The 24,670-nt window shown below is 45.8% G+C and overlaps 1 non-coding gene across 1 annotated transcript; it reads left to right on the forward strand.

Annotated features, from left to right (window-relative positions):
• The first annotated feature begins 332 nt into the window (after window positions 1–332).
• Window positions 333–426, forward strand: TRNAY-GUA. The gene is made up of 2 exons: window positions 333–369; window positions 391–426. It is a non-coding gene; the product is annotated as a tRNA-Tyr (tRNA).
• The last annotated feature ends 24,244 nt before the right edge of the window (window positions 427–24,670 follow it).

Here is a 24,670-nt window from a genome sequence, read left to right on the forward strand (position 1 = left end):
AGAGACAGTCCCTACCCAACAGTGGGCTCACAGTCTAAAATATTCAATGACAGCCTGTGTCCAACCTGATTTGCTTGTATCCACCGCAGTGCTTGGCTCATAGTAAGCTCCTAATATTTATTACTCTATTTATTTTATTTGTACATAGTCTATTTATTTTGTCAATGTTTGGTTTTGTTCTCTGTCTCCCCCTTCTAGACTGTGAGCCCGCTGTTGGGTAGGGACTGTCTCTGTTGCCAGCTTGTACTTCCCAAGCGCTTAGTCCAGTGCTCTGCACACAGGAAGCGCTCAATAAATACGATTGAATGAACGAAGGAATCCCCTCAAGCGGTCCTTCGATAGCTCAGCTGGTGGAGCGGAGGACTGTAGCGTGGTTACCCCACCGGAGAGATCCTCAGGTCGCTGGTTCGATTCCGGCTCGAAGGAGGCGGGTGCTTTTAGTTGGAAAATGTCCCAGCTGCCGCTTTTCCAGCGCTTAGAACAGTGCTTTGCACATAGTAAGCGCTTAATAAACGCCATCATTAATTAATCCCCGTTTTACAAGTGAGGTCCCGAGAGGTTAAGTGACTCGTTTGAGGTTACGCAGCAGGCCAGAGGAAGAGCTGGGGACTTAATCTAAGTTCCTTCCAACTTCCAGCATCACCTTCCTTCCCAGTAAGCCACCCTGCCACCCAAGCTAGCAATCTTCCACCTGTCCTTTTTTTTTAAAAAAAAGGAAAAAAATATCCACTGCAGACCGCGCTCCTCAAATTAACCAGTTTGGTCAGAAACTAACCAGTTGAACCATCGCCGCAAGAGGCCCGAATACCACCCTATCCCTCTCCCGAGCTTTCTTCTCCTAGCCTTCTACGGGGGTACGGGCGAGGAGAGCCGGCCACGCTCATTAACGGTCTTTCCTGTCTTCTAAGGTGGAATCAATTAGTATTGAGGTTGTGTACCTAAATCCTTAGATAGAATAGATTTCCCAGAGAAACCCCGCAAAAGAAGTGTATCCCTCGATTTGTTTGCTCACATGGAAGGTATTAGTTACACAAACACAGGGCAAGGAGATCGAATTACCTATCAAATCCTCTATCCCTTCCAACGAAAGTGAATTTTTTTCCCCTTCCTGTTTTTCCTCTGCAGCCTGAAATGTTCCCCCGCTCCCTCACTTCTGAACGCGTCCTGTCAAGAGCAGCCTCCCAGTCCCGCCTTTCATTAAACGGGGAGTATCCTCTATTTTTGGAGGCCGCGACCCTCTGCACCGGCCTGGTCCTGCAGCAAGACGGAAGCCCCGGAACCCAAACTGGAGTAGAACTTCTCGAAAATGGGAAACTAGAGACCGATCTCTAAGTTTTGCCTCTTGGGGGGCCCTTTGACCTTTCTAATTACCCTGTGCCCGCTTTGTTTACCAGAGGGAGATTCGAAAACAAAATCTGCAAACCTTTCGGGGCGGTTGAATATGACTCTTAATCAGAGGGGACGGAGGATTTGGTTGTCAAACCCTAGAAACGCGCATCCAGCTGCTGGGAATTGGGGAAACATAAGGTCTCGTCCGAAAGCTTTTCTAGAAATAGCCTTGCAGTTGGGCTCTTTATTTACCCGCCTGATTCGTTTCCCAGAGGGGAAATAAGTGGTACCTCCCTACAAAATAGAAAACCCGCCTGATTTATTTACCCGCCTGATTTGTTTCCCGGAGGGGAAATAAGTGGTACCTCCCTACTTTATTCCATGGCCATCATCAACAGTTTCTTGCCTCTGTAGGAGAGGACATGTGACACTGTAATAATAATAATGACATTTGTTAAGCGCTTACTATGTGCAAAGCACTGTTCAGACTAATGGAGGGGCAGTGTGGCCTAGTGAGAAACAGCAAGATCTAACGGAAAGAGCTTGGATCTGGGGGTCGGAGGGCCTGGGTTTTAAACCCAGCTCCGCCACTTGGCTGCTTTGTGGCTTTGGGCGAGCCACTTCACGTCTCGGGGGCCTCAGTTTCTTCACCTTTAAAGGGAGATTCAAGTTCTCCCTTCCCCTTAGACTGTGAGCCCTATGTAGTACAGGAACTGTCTGACAGGATCATCATTCTCATTATTACCATTATTGTCATTACTGTGTTTGTTACTGTGTGCCATGCACTGTTCTAAGCACCGGGGCAGACACAAGTTAATCAAGTTGGACGCAATCCCTGTCCCACGTGGTGTTCACAGTCTAAGTAGGAGAGAGAACATATATTCGATCTCCATTTTACAGATGAGGAAACTGAGGCCCAGAATAGTTTAAGTGACTTGCCCAAGGTCACACGGTAGGCAAGTGGCAGAGCCAGGGTTAAGAACCAGGTCTTTTGACTTCTGGTCGAGTGCTCTTTCCTCTAGGCCAAACTGCTCCTGACTGTCTTGTATCTACCCAAGTGCTTAGAACAGTGCTTGATACATAGTAAGTGCTGAATAAATACCATCATTATTATTATTATTATTATTTCAGTGGCTTCCTGCCCCGTCTTCTGTCATGGCAGGGTTCTTTGCTTCCTCCCACTTACCTTCATCTGCGACGGTGATTTTCAAAGGTCCCGGACACCAGGTTCTTGGAGATGTCCACTGAGGCCCTAGGTTAGGAGAACAGAGGAACCTTTTTAAGGACACTGTCAACACAGTGCTGCATCCCGGCTGCCCAGTGAGAAGCAGGGTGGCCTAGTGGATAGAGCCTGGGAACCAGAAGGACCTGGGTTCTAATCCCGCTCCTCCACTTGTCTGCTGGGTGACTTTGGGCAAGTCACTTCACTTCTCTGGGCCTCAGTTCCCTCATCTGGAAAATGGGGATGAAGACTGTGAGCCCCCCGTGGGACAATCTGATGACCTTGTAACCTCCCCAGCGCTTAGAACAGTGCTTTGCACACAGTAAGCGCTTAATAAATGCCATCATTATTATTATTATTCTCTGGGTCTCAGTTACCTCATCTGTAAAATGCATTAGTGAGCCCCACCTAGGACAGGGACCACGTCCAACCTGTCTCCCTTGAAACTACCCCAGCACTTAGTTCAGTGCCCGGCCCATAGTAGGTGCTTAACAAATACCACAATTATTAGTGTTATTATTCACCCACCGGACAACACGCAACGGTCTGTCGTTCTTAGGTGCTGTTGGACTGCTGTTGGTGCTGCTTTTAGACTGTGAGCCCACTGTTGGACAGTCCCTAGACTGTCTCTATATGTTGCCAATTTGTACTTCCCAAGCGCTTAGTACAGTGCTCTGCACATAGTAAGCGCTCAATAAATACGATTGATGATGATGATGAATCACATCTACCAACTTCATTGCATTGCACTTTCCCAAACACTTAGTACAGTGCTCTGCACACAATAAGCACTCAATAAATACCACTGATTGATTCTCTGGAAAGTGCTTCATACAGAATAGCTTAATAAACACTATCGACTGGCTGGTCGGTCCTCATTCATTTGAATAGAGCTGAAATTTCTATTTTTTGTTGCATTTACAATAACTCTAGGGTCCCCTTTCTGTCTTCCGTTCTTTCCCTGTACCAAAACAGTGACCTCTTTTTCCCTTCCAAAGCCAAATTTTGGTCTTTCATGTCAAAACAGCTAAGACCAGTGACAATAATAACAACGCTTCATATTTAAACAGTCTTTGATCTTGAGGACGTCCCAGGGTCTGTTTTTGCCTATTGCTGCACGTTATTTTGTGTTGAAGACACACTAAAGTAAGTAGGATGTCTAGACCACTGATTCGATAAGAGCCTTTCAGAGGAACACAACGCAAATAATAATAAATGGACTCAAGTAGCCGCCCTTGTCCAAGAAACGCTTGATGCTTACTCGCGGCTTGTCTTATAGGAGAGTTTTTTATGATATTTGTTAAGCGCTTAGTACGTGTGAAGCATTATTTTAAGTGCTGGGGCAGATACAAATTAATCAGGTCAAACACAGTCCCTGTCCTGCGTGGGAATCACAGTGTGAGTAGGCGGGAGAGCAGGTATTGAACCCCCATTTTTCAGGTGAGGAAACTGAGGGACAGAGAAGTTTAGGGACACACCGGGATTAGAGCTGGGATTAGAACCCAGGACCTCTGACTCTGAGGTCCGGCCCCTTTCCGCTAGGCCACACTGCTTTTGTTGCAAGTGTGTGAGGGTCATTACACAGAGAGGGAAATGGAGGCAACTCAGAAATCAATCAATCATATGTAGTGAGCACTTACTGTGTGCGGAGCCCTCGCAAGAGAATCATCATCATCATCATCAATCGTATTTATTGAGCGCTTACTATGTGCACAGCACTGGACTAAGCGCTTCGGAAGTACAAATTGGCAACATATAGAGATAGTCCTTACCCAACATTGGGCTCACAGTCTACAAGGGGGAATCAGAGAACAAAACCAAACATAGTAACAAAATAAAATAAATAGAATAGATATGTACAAGTAAAATAAATAAATAAATAGAGTGATAAATATGTACAAACGTATATACATATATACAGGTGCTGTGGGGAAGGGAAGGAGGTAAGATGGGGGATGGAGAGGGAGGTGAGGGGGAGAAGAGAATAATAATAATAATAATAATAATAATTTTAGAATGATAGAATCAGTCGAACAACGGTATTTATTGAGCCCTTACTGTGTGCAGAGAGGAATTGACTGGGGGGAATTAAAACTCCACGCTGCGGGGTGGATCAGCTATTTGCTAGACCTCACCCCTCACATCTCAATGGGTAGAAAATCCCGGAGGCAAGAGCTCAATAAATACAGTGGGTTAAATACGACTGGTGATTCAGCACCACAGCAGACAAGTGGCGGAGCGGGATTAGAACCCAGGTCCCTCTGTTTCCCAGGCCCGGGCTCTGTCCACTGGGCCACACTGCTTCTCCACTCCGAAGCCTGGGTGTGCTGTGCAACATTGATTTGTGCTATATCAAGAGTCAATGTCTCTCTCCAATAAGGCTGGCGTTTTATTAAGCATTTTCCAAGTTCCAAGCACTGGGCTAAGTGCTGGGATAAATACAAGGAGATCAGATCGGCTCGCAATCTAAGAGGGAAGGAGAACAGGCTTCCCTGTTCTCTATCCTCTCATCCAAAGAGAAGCAGCGTGGCTCAGTGGAAAGAGCCCGGGCTTTGGAGTCAGAGGTCACGGGTTCAAATCCTGGCTCCATCACTTGTCAGCTGTGTGACTTTGGTCACTTAACTTTGCTGGGCCTCCGTTCCCTCGTCTGTAAAATGGGGGTTAAGACTGTGAGCCCCCCCCCCCCCCCCGTGGGACAACCTGATCACCTTGTAACCTCCCCAGCGCTTAGAACAGTGCTTTGCACATAGTAAGCACTTAATAAATACCATGATTATTATTATTATTATCATCCAGAGTTCCACCGCAGGCAGTTGACTGAACTGGGACGGCTGACTTCCAATCCTCTGTTCTTTCCACTAGACAACACTGCCTCCGTCCCCTGAGAAAACAACTGCAGATCATCATCAATCATATTTATTGAGTGCTTACTATGTGCAGAGCACTGTACTAAGCGCTTGGGAAGTACAAATTGGCAACATATAGAGACAGTCCCTACCCAACAGTGGGCTCAGATCAGACAAAAACATTCGTTTTCCGCAAGACAGAAGAAATGAAACTTGAAAGCTGGTATTAGCTGGTCTCCGGGGAGGGACCCACCCCAAATGCCTCGGATTTCACTTTAAAACCGGGAGTTTAGCAGAGACAAGGGAACAGGAAAAAAGCAGTTGACTTCTGTAGGAATCACTACCATCTAGTTGATTGTCTAGGCCGGGGTTGTAGCCAAGATCCCCGAGATCCTCTCCTATCTTCCTTTTATCATATAACGCCTTTAGGGTACCCTGCTTCCTGCACCATAACAGCCATCACTTGGGATTTAGAAAATGGCCCTATTTTATGCCCCTGAAATTCCCAAGACCTGATTCCTCCCTCTACCCCTGGGCCAAAACGGATCGAAATCCTTGTGAAGAGAAGCTAGGGGCCGGGGGAGGGAGAAGCAGACAGGGTTATTATATGAGCATTATTCTTTCCAAAGGGGACCAAGCTGTAACGCAACGCCGATAAAGTCAAATCCCTTTCCACGGCTTGACGTCCGAGCCCCTCACGGCCTCTCCCCGGTTTGTCCCTCAGCACTTGGTGAGGAAATAAACAGAAACATGGCCTGCCACCTCATGAAAGCACATCCAAATCATCATCATCATCATCATCATCATCAGTCGTATTTATTGAGCGCTTACTATGTGCAGAGCACTGTACTAAGTGCTTGGGAAGTCCAAATTGGCAACATCTAGAGACAGTCCCTACCCAACAGTGGGCTCACAGTCTAAAAGGGGGAGACGGAGAACAAAACCAAACATACTAACAAAATAAAATAAATAGAATAGAATCCAAATCAACGTTCCTTGGCTGAGGCCGCTGTCCCAGAACCACTGAGGCAAAGGGGATCCCGCTGCTCTCTGGCCCCTGGTGTTGTCTACAGCCTCTCACGAAGCTGAAACCCAAAGCCCTCAGTCACAACTGGAGAGGCCCGGGAGTCTTCGGAGGCAGGTACGGCCGCTAAGGGCTTAGTACAGTGCTCTGCATAAAGTAAGTGCTCAGTAAATACCATTGATGTTGGATTACAGACGTTGACGTGGACGACAGGAGGAGCGGGGATTCGAACCCGGGTCCTCTGACTCCAATCAATCAATCAGTCGTATTTATTGAGCGCTTACTGTGTGCAGAGCACTCCAGGCCCGGGCTCTTCCCACTAGTCCATGCTGAACTCCCTATAGTCAAGGTGGCTCTCCCAGCCCTCCTCCCTCCGGGCAAGGGACCGCCACATCTCATTCCGGGACCCCGTAACTCTGTAACCCATCCGCCAAGCTCGCTCTCTTCCTCCCTTCAAGGCCCTGCTGAGAGCTCACCTCCTCCAGGAGGCCTTCCCAGACTGAGCCCCTTCCTTCCTCTCCCCCTCGTCCCCCTCTCCATCCCCCCATCTTACCTCCTTCCCTTCCCCACAGCACCTGTATATATGGATATATGTTTGTACATATTTTTTTACTCTATTTATTTATTTATTTATTTTATTTGTACATATCTATTCTATTTATTTTATTTTGTTAGTATGTTTGGTCTTGTTCTCCGTCTCCCCCTTTTCGACTGTGAGCCCACTGTTGGGTAGGGACTGTCTCTATCTGTTGCCAATTTGTACTTCCCAAGCGCTTAGTACAGTGCTCTGCACATAGTAAGCACTCAATAAATACGATTGATGATGATGATGATGTTGCTTAGCTGGAGGCCGCCATACAAATTAACAAGTGGGTTTGAGAACCGAGTGTATGAGCTCGTTATGGGTGGAGTACGTGCCCGGTTGTTGTTATATTGTACTCTCCCAAGCGTTTAGCACACACTAAGCGCTCAAGAAATCTGATTGAGTGACCCATGCAATCCAGGAAAGGCCGCCTGAGAGCAGTTGAAAACTCTTTGGCAGCCCTCCCGTTGTGCGAAATGGAGGGACCAGACCAGCCGGCAAACTGACCTACGCTTCCCGCCTCTTATCTCCCGACAAGCAGCTCTTCCCTGGGATTTAAAGGAGCTTCCTAGAATCCTCCGTTCCTCCCCGAGGTGGCCGTCCTTCCGGCCAACAGGTGTTTCCGAGCCACCTGGAAGAAAAAGTGGGCCCTGAACGAGCCTCGTGCCTGATTTGAGGCAGCGAAAAAGGACCCTTGACCGGTCCCTCTCCTTCCAGATCCCTTCGGGACGAAGCATTTCCTGTTGCCGAGATTCGACCCATCTGTGAAATCATCTTAGTGTCTCCAGGCAGCTGGAAACTTCCCCCTGCAGCCCCTGGCCGGAAGTCTCCCGGGCCCTATCGCGGCCCCAGACGACGTTTTGAAAGGTAAAAGTTAATCCTCCGTTGAGGGGTTTAGTGACAGACTTGTGCCACGAATTCCTAAGCTTGAAGTCCCCATTTGGGATTTATCAATGCTACCTCTTATCAGCCCCTGATTGACTCTTTCCTCCTCCCTTTATGATAGCAGCCTGCCCCCCTCCCCGCCCCGTTTTCTACGTCGCCTACGTCCTCATCGGGGAGATGGGAGACGTTTTGTGATCTTGCCAAGGCTTCGGTCAGCAATTTGGTAAAAACACCCGGTTTCCTGTATGCCTCGGTCATGAAGCAACGCAGAAATCAAGTCCCCCGGGTAGAGGGCTCTGCCTCACAGGGAAATAGCCCAGTTTGGAATGGCGGGAGACGGAGAGCTGACCTTCTGTTTGAAGATCGTCATCATCAATCGTATTTATTGAGCGCTTACTGTGAAGACGGCACTGGGTTTCAAAATAGAGAAGTGGATTCGCTGCAGAGAAGCTGGGGATGGTAGAGTTGGGCACCCGGCGGCAGTTGGGAGGGCACAGAATTATGCATTATGGGCTTCAAAGCCCTCCTGAAATCCCCACCTCTTCCAAGAGGCCTTCCCTGTTTAATTTTTCTTTTCCTCAGGTCATACCTGCCCTCTCCTTGCCCAAGAACCAATTCAAAAGTTCTTTGTTACATCCAAACTGCGGCTATTCCCAACCACCACTTCTGTGGGTATCGACGTTCTCCTGTTTAAGTAACAATACTAAAAACAACAATAATGATAATAATATCTGGTAAGGGCTTACTATGTGTCGAGCAATCATCATCAATCGTATTTATTGAGCGCTTACTATGTGCAGAGCACTGTACTAAGCACTTGGGAAGTACAAATTGGCAACATATAGAGACAGTCCCTACCCAACAGTGGGCTCACAGTCTAAAAATGTTCTAAGCGCCGGGGTAGACAGAAGGCAATCAGGTTGGTCATAATCCCTGTCCCTCAGGCAGCTCAGTCTTAATCCCCATTTTACAGACGCGGGAACTGAGGCCCAGAGAAGTGAAGTGATTTGCCCTGAGTCCCACAGCAGATGAGTGGTAGAGCTGGGATTAGTACAGTGCTCTGCACACAGTAAGCGCTCAATAAATACGACTGAATGAATGAATGAATGAATGAACCCAGGACCTCTGATTTATTTATTTTACTTGTACATATCTAGTCTATTTTATTTTGTTAGTATGTTTGGTTTTGTTCTCTGTCTCCCCCTTTTAGACTGTGAGCCCACTGTTGGGTAGGGACTGTCGCTATATTTTGCCAACTTGTACTTTCCAAGCGCTTAGTCCAGTGCTCTGCACACAGTAAGCGCTCAATAAATACTATTGATTGATTGATTCTCAGGCCCGAGCTCTATCCGGGTACTCACTTATCCATGTATCCACCTTTCCACGCTCTTCTCCCTCCTCCCAGGATTTCGTGCCTGCCTCACTGTTACTTGGCAAACTCCTTGAGAGCAGAGATTGTACTTCCTCATTCTATTTTTTCCCCTAGGCGCTCAGTACAGAACTCTGCACTGGTGTTCAACCAGTACCATCAATTGGCCTAGTAAAGCGTGAGATAGTTTGGGAGTGGGGACCCCTGGGCCCAAGCTTTGCCACTGAAAGGGTGGGGTAAGTGCTCTGCACACACTAAGTGCTCAATAAATACTACTGAATGAATCAGCATGTCACTCCATTCCTCTGAACTTCAAGGATGATCACTGCTATCCTGGTATTTCTTAAGCGCTTACAATGAGTCAATCCCCGAGACTGATTCACCATAATCAGGTCAGACACGATCCCTGCCCCACACGCGGCGCAGTCAAAGTGGGCGGGAGAACAGGTATTAGAAAGGAGGAAAATGGAAGCACAGAGAAGTGAAGTGACTCACCCAAGGTCTCCCAACTGGCTAATAGCAGAGCCGGGATGATCAATCAATCAATCAATCGTATTTATTGAGCGCTTACTGCGCTTACTAAGCTCTTGGGAAGTACAAGTTGGCAACATATAGAGACGGTCCCTACCCAACAGTGGGCCCAGGTCCCCCAACTTCCAGGCCCCAAGCCACGTGACGGGACGTGCACCCGAGAGGCGGTTCCGCCTCTCTTCATTACCGCCAATCCCTCTTTTTAATATTCATTCCTCGGAGGAAAAGGGGGTCAAGTTCAGATCCCCCAAGCTCAGGAGCCCGCGGAGACGCCGCCTGACGCGTTTATCTGTTGGCCGCACGCTTTCGGCCTCGGTCGTGTGTCAGATGGGGCGGCAGCTGCAGGAAGCTGTTTATCTGCCCTTCTGACCTTTGAGAAGGGTTGGGGGACGGTAAAAATCATGTTTTTTTTATTGCAGGCATCTCCTCCTAAGCCGGAATCTTCTCAGGACAGGTCAGGCGGGAGGAGAAGGCAATCGAGAAGGGAACCCAGAGATTCGGGGGGTTCCCGACACCTCTGTAAAATACCCAGTCATTTCTATCTGAGGGAGTTCCATTTTTAGGGAGGAAGGTTATCCCTCCCTCTCAGGGGGACGGATGTGGGGAGACTCCGGCCATATGGGGGTCCCCCAGCCTGGGGTTCTCAAAGAACGCAACCCTCACCTTCTAATAATAATAATAATGCTTATGTCCACATCTGCAATTTATTTATTGATATTAACGTCTGTCTCCCACCCCCTAGGCTGTAAGCTTGTTGGGGGCAGGGGATGTGTCTGTTTATTGTTGTATTGCGCTCTCCCAAGCGCTTAGTACGGTGCTCTGCACACGGTAAGCGCTCAATCAATCAATCAATCGTATTTATTGAGCGCTTGCTATGTGCAGAGCACTGTACTAAGCGCTTGAGAAGTACAAATTGGCAACACATAGAGACAGTCCCTACCCAACAGTGGGCTCACAGTCTAAAAGGGGGAGACAGAGAACAGAACCAAACATACCAACAGAATAAAATAAATAGGATAGAAATGTACAAGTAAAATAAATAAATAAATAAATAAATAGAGTAATAAATATGTACAACCATATATACATATATACAGGTGCTGTGGGGAAGGGAAGGAGGTAAGATGGGGGGATGGAGAGGGGGACGAGGGGGAGAGGAAGGAAGGGGCCCAGTCTGGGAAGGCCTCCTGGAGGAGGTGAGCTCTCAGCAGGGCTCAATAAATGCGATCAAATGGATAAATAATAATGGTATTTGGTAAACGCTTACTATGTGTAAGGCACTAATCTGCGTGCCGGGGCAGATACCAGCTAATCAGGTTGGACCCAGTCCCTGTCCCGTATGGGGCTCACAGTCTTAAATCACTGTATATATGTATATATGGTTGTACATATTTATTACTCTATTTATTTATTTATATATTTTACTTGTACATATCTATCCCATTTATTTTATTTTGTTGGTATGTTTGGTTTTGTTCTCTGTCTCCCCCTTTTAGACTGTGAGCCCACTGTTGGGTAGGGACTGTCTCTATGTGTTGCCAATTTGTACTTCCCAAGCGCTTAGTACAGTGCTCCGCACATAGTAAGCGCTCAATAAATACGATTGATGATGATGATGAAATCACAGTCTTGGGGAAACTGAGTGTACTTTGTAATAATAATAATAATAATAATGATGGCATTTATTAGGCACTTACTATGTGCATCCTGAGGGAGAAGCAGGGTCTGTGCCTAGCTCCCGTTATCATCCGGAACACCTAAACTTCCTTGGAACTCCAACCGGGTCATTCATTCATTCATTTTCATTCAATTGTATTTATTGAGCGCTCACTGTGTGCAGAGCACTTGGGAGATTACAAACAACAGGCCCGTGCTCTTTCCACTAAGTCACGCTGCTTCCCTCGAATATCTCAAGGAAACCGGATTCCTCAAGCTTCCTACCTCCCCTAAAATGGGGTCTTCTGGAAAAGTGACCCTGTTCCCCATCCTCCGATTGGCTCAATCAATGTTATTTATTGAGCGCTTACTGGGTGCAGAACGCTGTACTAAGCGCTTGGGAACATACAACCTAAGAGAGTCGGTAGACCCTTCCCAACTCCCCGGAGCTCCCTGCTTGGACCTGGAGGGATTAAGCTAAATACACGTGGGATGGATCCATCAACCTTATCACTCATGAGAAATAATAACAGTGTCATTAGCGAAGTTTCCAAAATAACCCAGTTCCTGCTTGAAAGTCAATCCCTCAGAACCATGCGGAGCCTGACTTTTGTTATGACACTTTGGTGGAGTCACGAAAGCTTCTTTGGCCTTTCTCTGTCAACATCAAAGTGCTCAGAGGAAACCACGGAGGAGCTATTAGAATACAAAAGAAAACACCTCACGTTCCAGAATAGCTGGAAACAACAAATAAATCCACTAAGCAAAGGCATCTGTGGAAAAAAAAAAGGTCTGGCACTGGTGAGATCTGAAGGGTTCGTTTCATTCCTCGTTTTTGCCCAAGAATATTGAACGCACGTTGCCAACTTGTACTTCCAAAGCGCTTAGTACAGTGCTCTGCACACAGTAAGCGCTCAATAAATACGATTAATGATGATGATGATGATCTATCTCCAGCGTCAAACTGCAACTGAACTCACTATACATCCATCAGAGGGTCGGGCCGTCGGTTTTCCCCACTTTATCTTCCCTCGGAACATCATCATCATCATCATAATCATCATCATCATCATCACCATAATCACTGTGGTATTTGTTAAGCATTTACTATGCTTAACTTTTAGACCGTGAGCCCACTGTTGGGTAGGGACTGTCTCTATTTGTTGCCAATTTGTACTTCCCAAGCGCTTAGTACAGTGCTCTGCACATAGTAAGCGCTCAATAAATACGATTGATGATGATGATTTACTATGTGCCAAGCACCCTACTAAGCGCTAGGGTAGATACGAGATCATCAGGTCCCACATGGGGCTGGTAGTCTAAGTAGGAGGGAGAAGGGGTAGTGAATCCCCGTTTTGCCGAGGAGGGAACCGAGGCACAGAGAGATGAAGTGACTTGCCCAAGGTCACACAGCAGGCAGGAGGAAGAGCCGGGATTAGAACCCAAGTCCTCTGACTCTCAGGACGGTGATCCTTCCGTTAGGCCACGCTGCTTCTGTTTGGACGCAACCCTTATTCTACGGGGTGCTCACAGACTAACACCAACGGAAAACCAATATTTTCACCCCATTTCACAGACCGCAGAGGGTTTTGCCCAACACGAAAATGGGATTGCTTGAATTTTTCGACCATTCCCACGACCCAACCCTCCCGTGACCTTCCCCCCGGGAAGCTGAAGCAACACAAAGCACCACCCTAGGCGTTCTGTTTTGGTTCCTTTGTAGATTCCCTTCGAAACCTTAAAAACATCATCAGTCACTTGTAAAATCAGGAAAGTTTTCCCGGGGCCCTTCGGCAACCGAGATTTACTGGATCTCCGGGCCTTGCCAGCCCGGGACTCCTTCTCCCAACACAATCAATCTGAAACCTCAGTGAGATATTTTGGTTCTAGTCCGAAAAGGACTATTAGACTGTGAGCCCACTGTTGGGTAGGGACCGTCTCTATATGTTGCCAATTTGTACTTCCCAAGCGCTTAGTACAGTGCTCCGCACATAGTAAGCGCTCAATAAATACGATCGATGATTGATGATGACAGGCATGAAAATTCCAATCTAAAGTCACTTCACTTTCCCTTCCAAAACATTTCCTGTCGGGAGGAAAAAAAACATGAAAAACGGTGAGAGCTCTTCTATCCTCCGGGACGGAGAGAAATAGAGCCAACAGAGGAAAGAATAAAATGAATCCCTCTTCACTGGAAATGGAGTGACTTTTATTTTATTTTTTTGTATTGGAACGAAGCACAGAGAATGTTTAAGAACTGTTTTTATAAACACTCTAGACTGTAACCTTTTTGAGGGCAGGAAGCACATCTACCAACTCTGTTATACTGCACTCTCCCAAGAGCTTAGTATAGTGCTCTGCACGCAGTCAGTGCTCAATAAATATCATCGATTGTTTAGAGAAGCAGCGTGGCTCAGTGGAAAGAGCCCGGGCTTTGGAGTCAGAGGTCATGGGTTCGAATCCCGGCTCCACCACGAGTCTGCTGTGTGACCTTGGGCAAGTCACTTCACTTCTCTGAGCCTCAGTTACCTCATCTGTAAAAATGGGGATTAAGACTGTGAGCCCCACGTAGGACAACTTGATCACATTGTATCCCCCCCCAGTGCTTAGAACAGTGCTTTTTGCACATAGTAGGTGCTTAACAAATGCCATCATTATTATTATTATTATTATTAATGGGCATCAGAGTCCCAAGGCAGGGCCCACATTAATGTCATTATTGGGGCTCAAAGTGGCAGAGGAAAAGTTTGGCTCTTCCGAGTAGCTCAATTCACCCTGGCATTTGGACAACACTATCGCTCTGCTTTCTGAAGAACAGCTCCTCCACACAACAAGTCGTTAAGAAGCCACCGGGATCCATTTAAGGGTCGGTTTTCATTTCCCTGTCCAGAGCCTCTCTCCCATTCCCATCCATCCACGGCTGGCCTGCTTAGGCCCTTCAGGATTCTGCCTTTGAAAGCCGCCTCTCCCAGGAGAAGGGAAAGAGGGTCCGGACACGGGAAGATGTCACTGATACGGCGCTCGGAGAAGAGGTGAAAACGGGTGGGTGAAAGGTTCACAGTCTTTACAACCAACAGCCATTCCGACTCTGACATCGGGTCAACCCCGACCGTCAAGAGTCGCGGGGGGATTTGGGACGGAAAAATAAACCGCGGCTTTGCTCGCTCGGGGGGCACTTTTGCCTTCAATCAGCTCGGCTTCTTCGCTGATAAGCCCTGGGGTGGAGTGGAAAGGGCTGGTTGTTTTTCGAAAGATGCCTGAATCCTGGAAGAATCTTCCAGAAATCTTCCAGCAATCCAGGAATTCTGGGAAGAGGCCTCACGGCCCAGTGGGAAGAGCGTGGGCCTGGCAGTTGGAGTAATTAGGTTCTAATCATCCTGGAAGAATCTTCCAGAAATCCAGGAATTCTGGGAAGAGGCACCATGGCCTAGTGGGAAGAGCATGGGCCTGGGAATTGGAGTAATTAGGTTCTAATCGCAGCTCCGCTGCTTGTCTGCTGTATGGCCTTGGGCAAGTCACCTAACCGGTCCGTGCCTCAGTTATCTCAGCTGTAAAATGGGGATTAAGACTACAGAAATGACAGGAGGGAGGAAGCAAAAGAGTGCTAAGATATGTGCCTATGTAGGAGGGAAGCAGCATGGCCTCGTGGAAAGAGCAAGGGCCCGGGAACCAGAAGACCCGGATTTTAATCTTGGCTTCACCATTTGCCTGCGGTGTGACCTTGGACAAGTCACATAACTACCCTGGGGCTCGGTTTCCTCGTCTGTAAAGTGGGGATTCAATCAATCAATGGTATTTTGATATTGTGGGTGTCCTCCCTAGGCCCAATTTCACTCCCTGTGTGAACTGAGTTTTTGTTTTGTCCCTACTATTCATTCATTCATTCAATCGTATTTATTGAGCGCTTACTGTGTGCAGAGCACTGGACTAAGCGCTTGGGAAGTCCAAGTTGGCAACGTATAGGGACGGTCCCTACCCAACAGCGGGCTCACAGTCTAGAAGGGGGAGACAGACGACAAAACAAAACATATTAACAAAATAAAATAAATAGAATAAATATGTACACATAAAATAAATAGAGTAATAAATACGTACAAGCATATATACAGGTGCTGTGGGGAAGGGAAGGAGGTAAGGCGGGGAGGATGGGAAGGGGAGGAGGGGGAGATGGTGCCTGAGGGCAGAAGTAGCAGTATTTTTGAGCATCCTCTTCATTCATTCATTCATTCATTCATTCAATCACATTTATTGGGAACTTACTACGTGCAGAGCACTGTATTAAGCACTTGGGAGAGTACAATATAACGATAGACAGACACATTCCCTGCATACTAGGTGCTTGGGAAGTGCAGAAATAAGGAAGTCATACGCTCCCTGCCCACGGGGTACTTCAATCCATCCATCCATCCATTAATCAGTAGTATTTATTGATCACTTACTGAGTGCAGAGCACTGTACTAAGCACTTGGGAGAGTACAACAGAGTTGGAAGACACGTTCCTTGACCACAAGGAGTTTATAGTCTACAGGGTTTCCACTCTAACAGGGGAGACAAACAAAAACCCTTAGCAAGGGGGCTGAGGAACCACAGTAATAATAATAATAATAATAATGATGGTATTTGTAATCAATCAATCAATCAATCGTATTTATTGAGCACTTATTGTGTGCAGAGCACTGTACTAAGCGCTTGGGAAGTCCAAGTTGGCAACATATAGAGACGGTCCCTACCCAACAGCGGGCTCACAGTCTAGAAGGGGGAGACAGAGAACAAAACAAAACATCTTAACAAAATAAAATAAATAGAATAGATATGTACAAGTAAACTAAATAAATAACAAGTAAACTAAATAAATAACAAGTAAAATAAATAAATAAATAAATAGTAAATAAATAAATACATAAAATAAAGTTTATTTTACAAATAAAATTTGTAAAGTGCTTGCTATGTGCCAAGCACTGTTCTGAGCACTGGAATTGATACAAGGCAGTCAGTCTCTGTCCCACATGGGGCTCACAGTCTTAATCTCCATTTCACAGATGAGTTAACTTAGAAACAGAGAAGTTAAGCGAAATGCCCAAGGTCACACAGCAAGCAAGTGGCGGAGCCGGAATTAGAACCCACCTGTATATATGTATATATGTTTGTACATATTTATTACTCTATTTATTTATTTATTTTACTTGTACATATCTATTCTATTTTCTTTTGTTAGTATGTTTGGTTTTGTTCTCTGTCTCCCCTTTTAGACTGTGAGCCCGCTGTTGAGTAGGGACTGTCTCTCTAGGTTGCCAACTTGTACTTCCCAAGCGCTTAGTCCAGTGCTCTGCACACAGTAAGCGCTCAATAAATACGATTGAATGAATGACTCAATGAATGTACATATTTATTCTATTTATTTTATTTTGTTAACATGTTTTGTTTTGTTCTCTGTCTCCCCCTTCTAGACTGTGAGCCCACTGTTGGGTAGGGACTGTCTCTCTATGTTGCCAACTTGTACTTCCCAAGCGCTTAGTACAGTGCTCTGCACACAGTAAGTGCTCAATGAATATGATTGAATGTACATATTTATTCTATTTATTTTATTTTGTTAATATGTTTTGTTTTGTTGTCTGTCTCCCCCTTCTAGACTGTGAGCCCACTGTTGGGTAGGGATGTCTCTATATGTTGCCAACTTGTACTTCCCAAGTGCTTAGTACAGTGCTCTGCATACAGTAAGTGCTCAATAAATACGATTGATGATGATGATGATGTTGGGTAGGGACTGTCCCTACATGTTGCCAACTTGTACTTTCCAAGCGGTGCTCTGCATACAGTAAGCGCTCAAAAAATACGATTGGATGGATGGATAAATACGATTGATTGATTGATGGATTGATTGATTGCACAGAAGTGCCTGGTCTGGGTCTCGGAGTGGGCGAGAGAGGGCCGGCCCGGGGACAAAGCGGCCCTTGTTTCCACCCGGACAGAGTGGACGCTTTTTCAACGCTGTCCAGGGCGCTCGCCTGTTTGAGCATTAAACCCTTGAGGTGATTAATCACGACAAGGCCATATCTAATCTTTCCCCCGGTTTTATTTACTCAGACTGCAGGTTTTTGCAGCCTTAACGGAGGGTTTTCGAGCGGCAGAAGCTCTTTAGGGGACCCCCTAGATGGGTGCGGGTCCCCAGGGGATTTCAGATCGGGGGGGGATGTTGTCTTCAGACCCAAGATCTTGTAGGGTTCACTGTTCCCCTAGCACAGGGAGCTGTCAAAGAACGCCAGCAGCTTGATTAGGACCAGTAATAATAATAATAATGGTATTTGTGAAGCGCTTACTAGGTGCAAAGCACTGTTCTAAGCGCTGGGGAGGTTACAAGGTGATCGGGTTGTCCCACGTGGGGCTCACAGTCTTCATCCCCATTTTACAGATGAGGTAACTGGGGCCCAGAGAAGTTAAGCGACTTGCCCACAGTCACACAGCTGACAGTTGGCAGAGCTGGGATTTGAACCCATGACCTCTGACTCCAAAGCCCGGGCTCTTTCCGTCATCATCGATCGCATTTATTGAGTGCTTACTGTGTGCAGAGCACTGTACTAAGCGCTTGGGAAGTACAAGTTGGCAACATATAGAGACGGTCCCTACCCAACAGTGGGCTCACAGTCTAAAAGCTTTCCACTGAGCCACACTGCTTCTCTAGTAGACCAGTAGACCGTAAGCTTGTTGCAGATTGGGAATGTATCTGTTTGTTGTTATATCGTAGTTTCCTAAGCACTTAGTACAGTGCTCTGCAAACAGAAAACGCTCAATAAATACGATTGAATGAATATATGCTGACTTACTGACTGACCAGTGCCCTCCATTCAAAATGGCACTGGAAAGGTTCCCAACCGCGGGGCCCAGACCCACCTGCAACTGTGAGATCCTGTCTGATAGTACAGTGCTCTGCACACAGTAAGCGCTCAATAAATACGATTGATGATGATAGAATAATAATAATGATCATGGTAGTTATTAAGCACTTACTACATGCCAGGCGCTGTTTTAAGCACTGGGGAAGATACGGATTGATCGGGTTGGACACAATACCTGTTCCACATGGGGCTCACGCTCTTACTTTCCATCTTATAGATGAAGTACCTAAGGCATAGGGAAGTTAAGTGACTTACCTGAGGTCACACAGCAGACAGGTGGCGGAGTCGGAATTAGAACCCAGGCCCTTCGGACTCCCAAGCCTGAGCTATATTCACCAAGCCACGAACTTCTCCCCCTCCTCCCGCTCCCCATCGCCCCAGCCTTACCTCCTTCCCTTCCCCACAGCACCTGTATATATGTATACGTGTTTGTATGGATTTATTTCTCTATTTATTTTATTTGTACATATTTATTCTATTTTATTTTGTTAATATGTTTGGTTTTGTTCTCTGTCTCCCCCTTCTAGCCCGTGAGCCCGCTGTCGGGTAGGGACCGTCTCTAGATGTTGCCAACGTGGACTTCCCAAGCGCTCAGTCCAGTGCTCTGCCCACAGTAAGCGCTCAATAAATACGATGGAATGACTGAATGAACGGAAGGGCCACCGAAATTACGATGCTCGGTTTTGCCTCTTCTAAAGACCACGGGATTTCCTCCTGTGTATACGTTAATGGGGTGTGCAGACATCGGAGGCAGTGTGGCCTAGTGGAAAGAGCATTAGCTTGGCAGGAGGCTTGTATTCTAACCCCACCTTGGTCACTTGTCAGCTGTGCGACCTTGGGCAAGCCACTTAACCTTTCTGTGCCTCGTTCCTCACCCGTAAAATAGGGATAAAAATCAATCAATCAATCGGTGGTGTTTATTCAACGTGTACAATGTCCATGGGTTCAGATCCCAGCTTCGCCAGTTGTCAGCTGTGTGACTTTGGGCAAGTCACTTAACTTCTCTGGGCCTCGGTTCCCTCATCTGTAAAATGGGGATTAAGACTTTGAGCCCTCTGTGGGACAACCTGATCACCTTATACCTCCCCAGTGCTTAGAACAGTGCTTTGCACATAGTAAGCACTTAATAAATGCCATCATTATTACAGTGCGTAAGCACTCTACTAAGCGCACAAAAGAGTACAATATACCAGAGAACAACCCTCTAAAATTTCCCAGGCTCCAGGCAACTCTAGACTGTAAGCTCCTGTGGGCAGGGATTGTCTTTTCTTCCCCGTTTGTGTTATATTCATTCATTCTTTCATTCAATCGTATTTATTGAGCGCTTACTGTGTGCAGCGCACTGGACTAAGCGCTTTTGGAAGTACAGGTTGGCAACATATGGAGACGGTCCCTGCCCAACAGTGGGCTCACAGTCTAGAAGGGGGAGACAGAGAACAAACAAAACATATGAACAAAATAAAATAAATAGAATAAATAGGTACAAATAAAATAAATAAATAAATAGAGTAATAAATGCGTACAAACATATACACATATATGAAGCGTTCCATATTTTTCTATTTATTTTATTTTGTTAGTATGTTTGGTTTTGTTCTCCGTCTCCCCCTTTTAGACTGTGAGCCCACTGTTGCCAACTTGTACTTCCCAAGCGCTTAGTACAGTGCTCTGCACACAGTAAGCGCTCAATAAATACGATTGATTGATATATACAGGTGCTGTGGGGAGGGGAAGGAGGTAAGGCGGGGGGGATGGGGAGGGGGAGAGGAAGGAGGGGGCTCAGTCTGGGAAGGCCTCCTGCTCGCCCAAGTGCTTAGCACAGTGCTCTGCATACAATTTTAGACTGTGAGCCCACTGTTGGGTAGGGACTGTCTCTATATGTTGCCAATTTGTACTTCCCAAGCGCTTAGTACAGTGCTCTGCACATAGTAAGCGCTCAATAAATACGATTGATGATTGATGAATAAGGGCTCAATAAATACCGTCGATCGATTGATCGAACTAGTATTTCATGGACCCCCCGGCCCCCTTGTGAAAATGAAGAGCTGAATTTCCCGATCAACCAGTCAGGAGCATTTACTAGGAAACTACCGTGTGCATTTCACTGAACAAAGTGGTTGGGCGAGTATGGTAGAGGTGAGAGGCCTCTAATAATAATAATAATAATGGCATTTATTGAGCGCTTACTATGTGCAAAGCACTGTTCTAAGCGCTGGGGAGGTTACAAGGTGATCAGGTTGTCCCACCTGGGGCTCACAGTCTTCATCCCCATTTGACAGATGAGGTAACTGAGGCCCAGAGAAGTGAAGTGGCTTGCCCAAAGTCACACAGCTGACAGTTGGCGGAGTCGGGATTTGAACCCACGACCTCTGACTCCAAAGCCCGGGCTCTTTCCACTGAGCCACGCTGCTTTCCCAACTGTACTGTTCCCTCTACTGTAAGTGCTCCAGAAAAGTGGCGTGGCCTAAGTATCAGGACCACAGGAGCTGGGAATCAGGAGGCCTGGGTTCTAACGCCAACCCCGCCACTTGCCTGCTGTGTGACCTTGGGTAAGTCACTTATTGTACTTCCCAAGCGCTTAGTACAGTGCTCTGCACACAGTAAGCGCTCAATAAATACGATTGATTGATTGATTAATGTCTATGGGCATCGGTTTCCTCCTCTGTAAACAACGGATGAGATGGGGGCTTGCGTTCACTCATTCATTCATTCACTCAAATGCATTTATTGAGCGCTTACTGTGTGCGGAGCGCTGTACTAAACGCTTGCTAGAGACTACGATATTCATTCATATATTCAATCATCTTTATTGAGCGCTTACTGTGTGCAGAGCGCTGTACTAAGCGCTTGGGAAGGACAAGTCATCAACATAGAGAGACGGTCCCTACCCAACAACGGGCTCACGCTCGATATCATCGTCATCATCATCAATCGGATTTACTGAGCGCTTACTATGTGCAGAGCACTGGACTAAGCGCTTGGGAAGTACAAATTGGCAACATATATATGCTATTATATTGATATATATTATATATAATAACATATATTATATATGTTATATATTAATATATATTATTATATGTTACATACATATACATATTATATGTATATGTTATTATATTACATATACATATAATATATGTTATTGTATATAACAATATTTAATTATATATTATATATGTTATTATATATAATATATATTAATATAATGACATATATGATATATGTTATTATATATAATATATATCAATATAATAACACATATAATATATAATTAAATATTATTATATACAATAACATATATTACACGTGTTATTATATTAATATATATTATATAATAACATATATTATATATGTTATTATATTAATGTATTATATGGCAACATATTGGCAATAAATTGGCAACATATATATGTTATTATATATAATATATATAAATATAATAACATATATAATGCATGTTATTATATATAATATATATTAATATAATATTAATGTATAATATGCAATATATATAATTATATATTGGTATATATAATCATATAATATATATAATATAATATAATATTGATATATATCGATATAACAATGAATAACCATAGTCCCCCTCCCTCGGACTGTGAGCCCCACGCGGGGCAGAAACTGGGGCCTAAACGGCTTATATTTGATCGAACCCAGCGCTCGGGGCCCTAGTGAGCACTGAACAAACGCCGCAGTTATTATTATTAAAACATAATCCCAGCTCCCAGGGAGTTTACAAACTAATGAGGAATTTGGCTTCTTCCACTGCCGGAGCTTCAGATTGAGCCCGGGGAGAGGGCGGTTTTAAGGAGCAGAGCTGCCGGGGAGGAAAATGATTTTGCTTTCAACTTCCCTTCTCTCCCTGCCCTTCCCTACTGGGGCCACCCAACGTCTGCACCTTCCCGGTGGGAAAGACGGAAACTAGACGGGGTTGGAATCTCCTCCAGGGCCTTCCCTCCTCTTCCCAACTGCTACACTCTCTCTTTCTCTCCCTTTTTTTCATATTTAGTAAGCGCTGACTGTGTGCCGAGCATTGTTTTAAGCACTGCATCTCCCGCTCCCTTCTGCATTGCCCCGACTTGCTCTTCGCCCGGGCCCCACACCACTGATATAATAATAATAATATATAATATAATATAATATAATATAATATAATATAATATAATATAATATAATATAATATAATAATATAATATAATATAATATAATATAATAATAATAATATAATGATGGCTTAGGGTCTCAGTTGGTGGCTCATCGGAAAGAGCCCGGGCTTTGGAGTCAGAGGTTATGGGTTCAAATCCCGGCTCCCCCAGTTGTCAGCTGTGTGCCTTTGGGCAAGTCACTTCACTTCTCTGGGCCTCAGTTACCTTCATCTGTAAAATGGGGATTAAGACTGTGAACCCCCAGTGGGACAACCTGATCACCTTGTATCCTCCCCAGCGCTTAGGACAGCGCTTTGCACATAGTAAGCGCTGAACAAATGCCATCATTATCTTTTAGACTGGGAGCCCACTGTTGGGCAGGGACCGTCTCTAGATGTTGCCAATTTGTACTTCCCAAGCGCTTAGCGCAGTGCTCTGCACACAGTAAGCGCTCAATAAATACGATCGATGATTGATGATGATGGCATTTAATAAGCGCTTACTATGTGCAAAGCACCGTTCTAAGCGCTGGGGAGGTTACAAGGTGATCAGGTTGTCCCACGGGGGGCTCGCAGTCTTCACCCCCATTTTCCAGATGAGGGAACTGAGGCCCAGAGAAGTGAAGTGACTGGCCCAAAGTCACACAGCTGGCAATTGGCAGAGCCGGGATTCGAACTCATGCCCTCTGGCTCCAAAGCCCGGGCTCTTTCCACTGAGCCACGCTGCTTCTCTAGTATATATATCACTGATATATATCTCTATATAAAATTATTTATATAGAGAGAATTTAATTTATTTGTATTGATCTCTGTATTGATGTCCGTCTCCCCTCCTCTAGATTGTGAGCTCGTTGAGGGCAGGGATTGTCTCTGTTTATTGTGGTGTTGTACTTTTCCAAGTGCTTAATTAGTACAGAAGAAGAGAAGCGGTGTGGAGAATTGGAAAAGCAGTGTGGTTCAGTGGAATAGAGCCCGGGCTTTGGACTTGTACATATCTATTCAAGCGCTTAGTACAGTGCTCTGCACACAGTAAGCGCTCAATAAATACGATTGATTGATTGATCTATTCTATGCATTTTATTTTGTTAATATGTTTGGTTTTGTTCTGTCTCCCCCTTCTAGACTGTGAGCCCGCTGTTGGGTAGGGACCGTCTCTATATGTTGCCAACTTGGACTTCCCAAGCGCTTAGTACAGTGCTCTGCACACAATAAGCGCTCGATAAATACGATTGATTGATTGATTGATTGATTGTTGGGTAGGGACCATCTCTATATGTTGCCGACTTGGACTTCCCAAGCGCTTAGTCCAGTGCTCTGCACACAGTAAGCGCTCAATACATACGACTGATTGATTGAGTCAGAGGTCATAGGTTCAAATCCCGGCTCCGCCAACTGTCAGCTGTGCGACTTTGGGCAAGTCACTTCACTTCTCTGGGCCTCAGTTCCCTCATCTGTAAAATGGGGATGAAGACTGTGAGCCCCACCGTGGGACAACGTGATCATCTTGTAACCTCCCCAGTGCTTAGAACGGTGCTTTGCACATAGTAAGCGTTTAATAAATGCCATTATTAATTAATTAATTAATTACAGTGCTCTGCACACAGTAAGCCCTTAATAAATAGGATTCATTGAATGAATAAGTGAATAAATGAAAGTTAATCAGGCTAGATGCAGTCCAGATTCAGTCCCTCACGGGGCTCACAGTCTAATAGATTTTGCGGATGAGGGAACTGAGGCCCAGAGAATTGATAACTGAAATAATAATTGTGGCATTTGTTCAGCGCTTACTATGTGCCAGGCACTGTACTAAGCGCTGGGGTGGATCCAAGCCAATCGGGTTGGACACAGTCCCTGTCCCACGCGGGGCTCACAGTCTCAATCCCCGTTTTACAAATGAGGTAACTAAGGCCGAGAGAAATGAAGCGACTTGCCCAAGGTCACACGGCAGACCAGCGGCAGAGCCAGGATTAGAACCCACGACCTTCTGTCTCCCGGGCCCACGCTCTATCCACTACGCCACGCTGCTTCTCCAAGTGAAGCGACTTGCCCGAGGTCACACGGCATTCATTCATTCAGTCGTACTTATTGAGCGCTTACTGTGTGCAGAGCACTGGACTAAGCGCTTGGGAAGTCCAACACATAGAGACGGTCCCTACCCAACAGTGGG

This window comes from Tachyglossus aculeatus, chromosome X5 (assembly GCF_015852505.1).
Source record: "Tachyglossus aculeatus isolate mTacAcu1 chromosome X5, mTacAcu1.pri, whole genome shotgun sequence".
Taxonomy (NCBI): domain Eukaryota; kingdom Metazoa; phylum Chordata; class Mammalia; order Monotremata; family Tachyglossidae; genus Tachyglossus; species Tachyglossus aculeatus.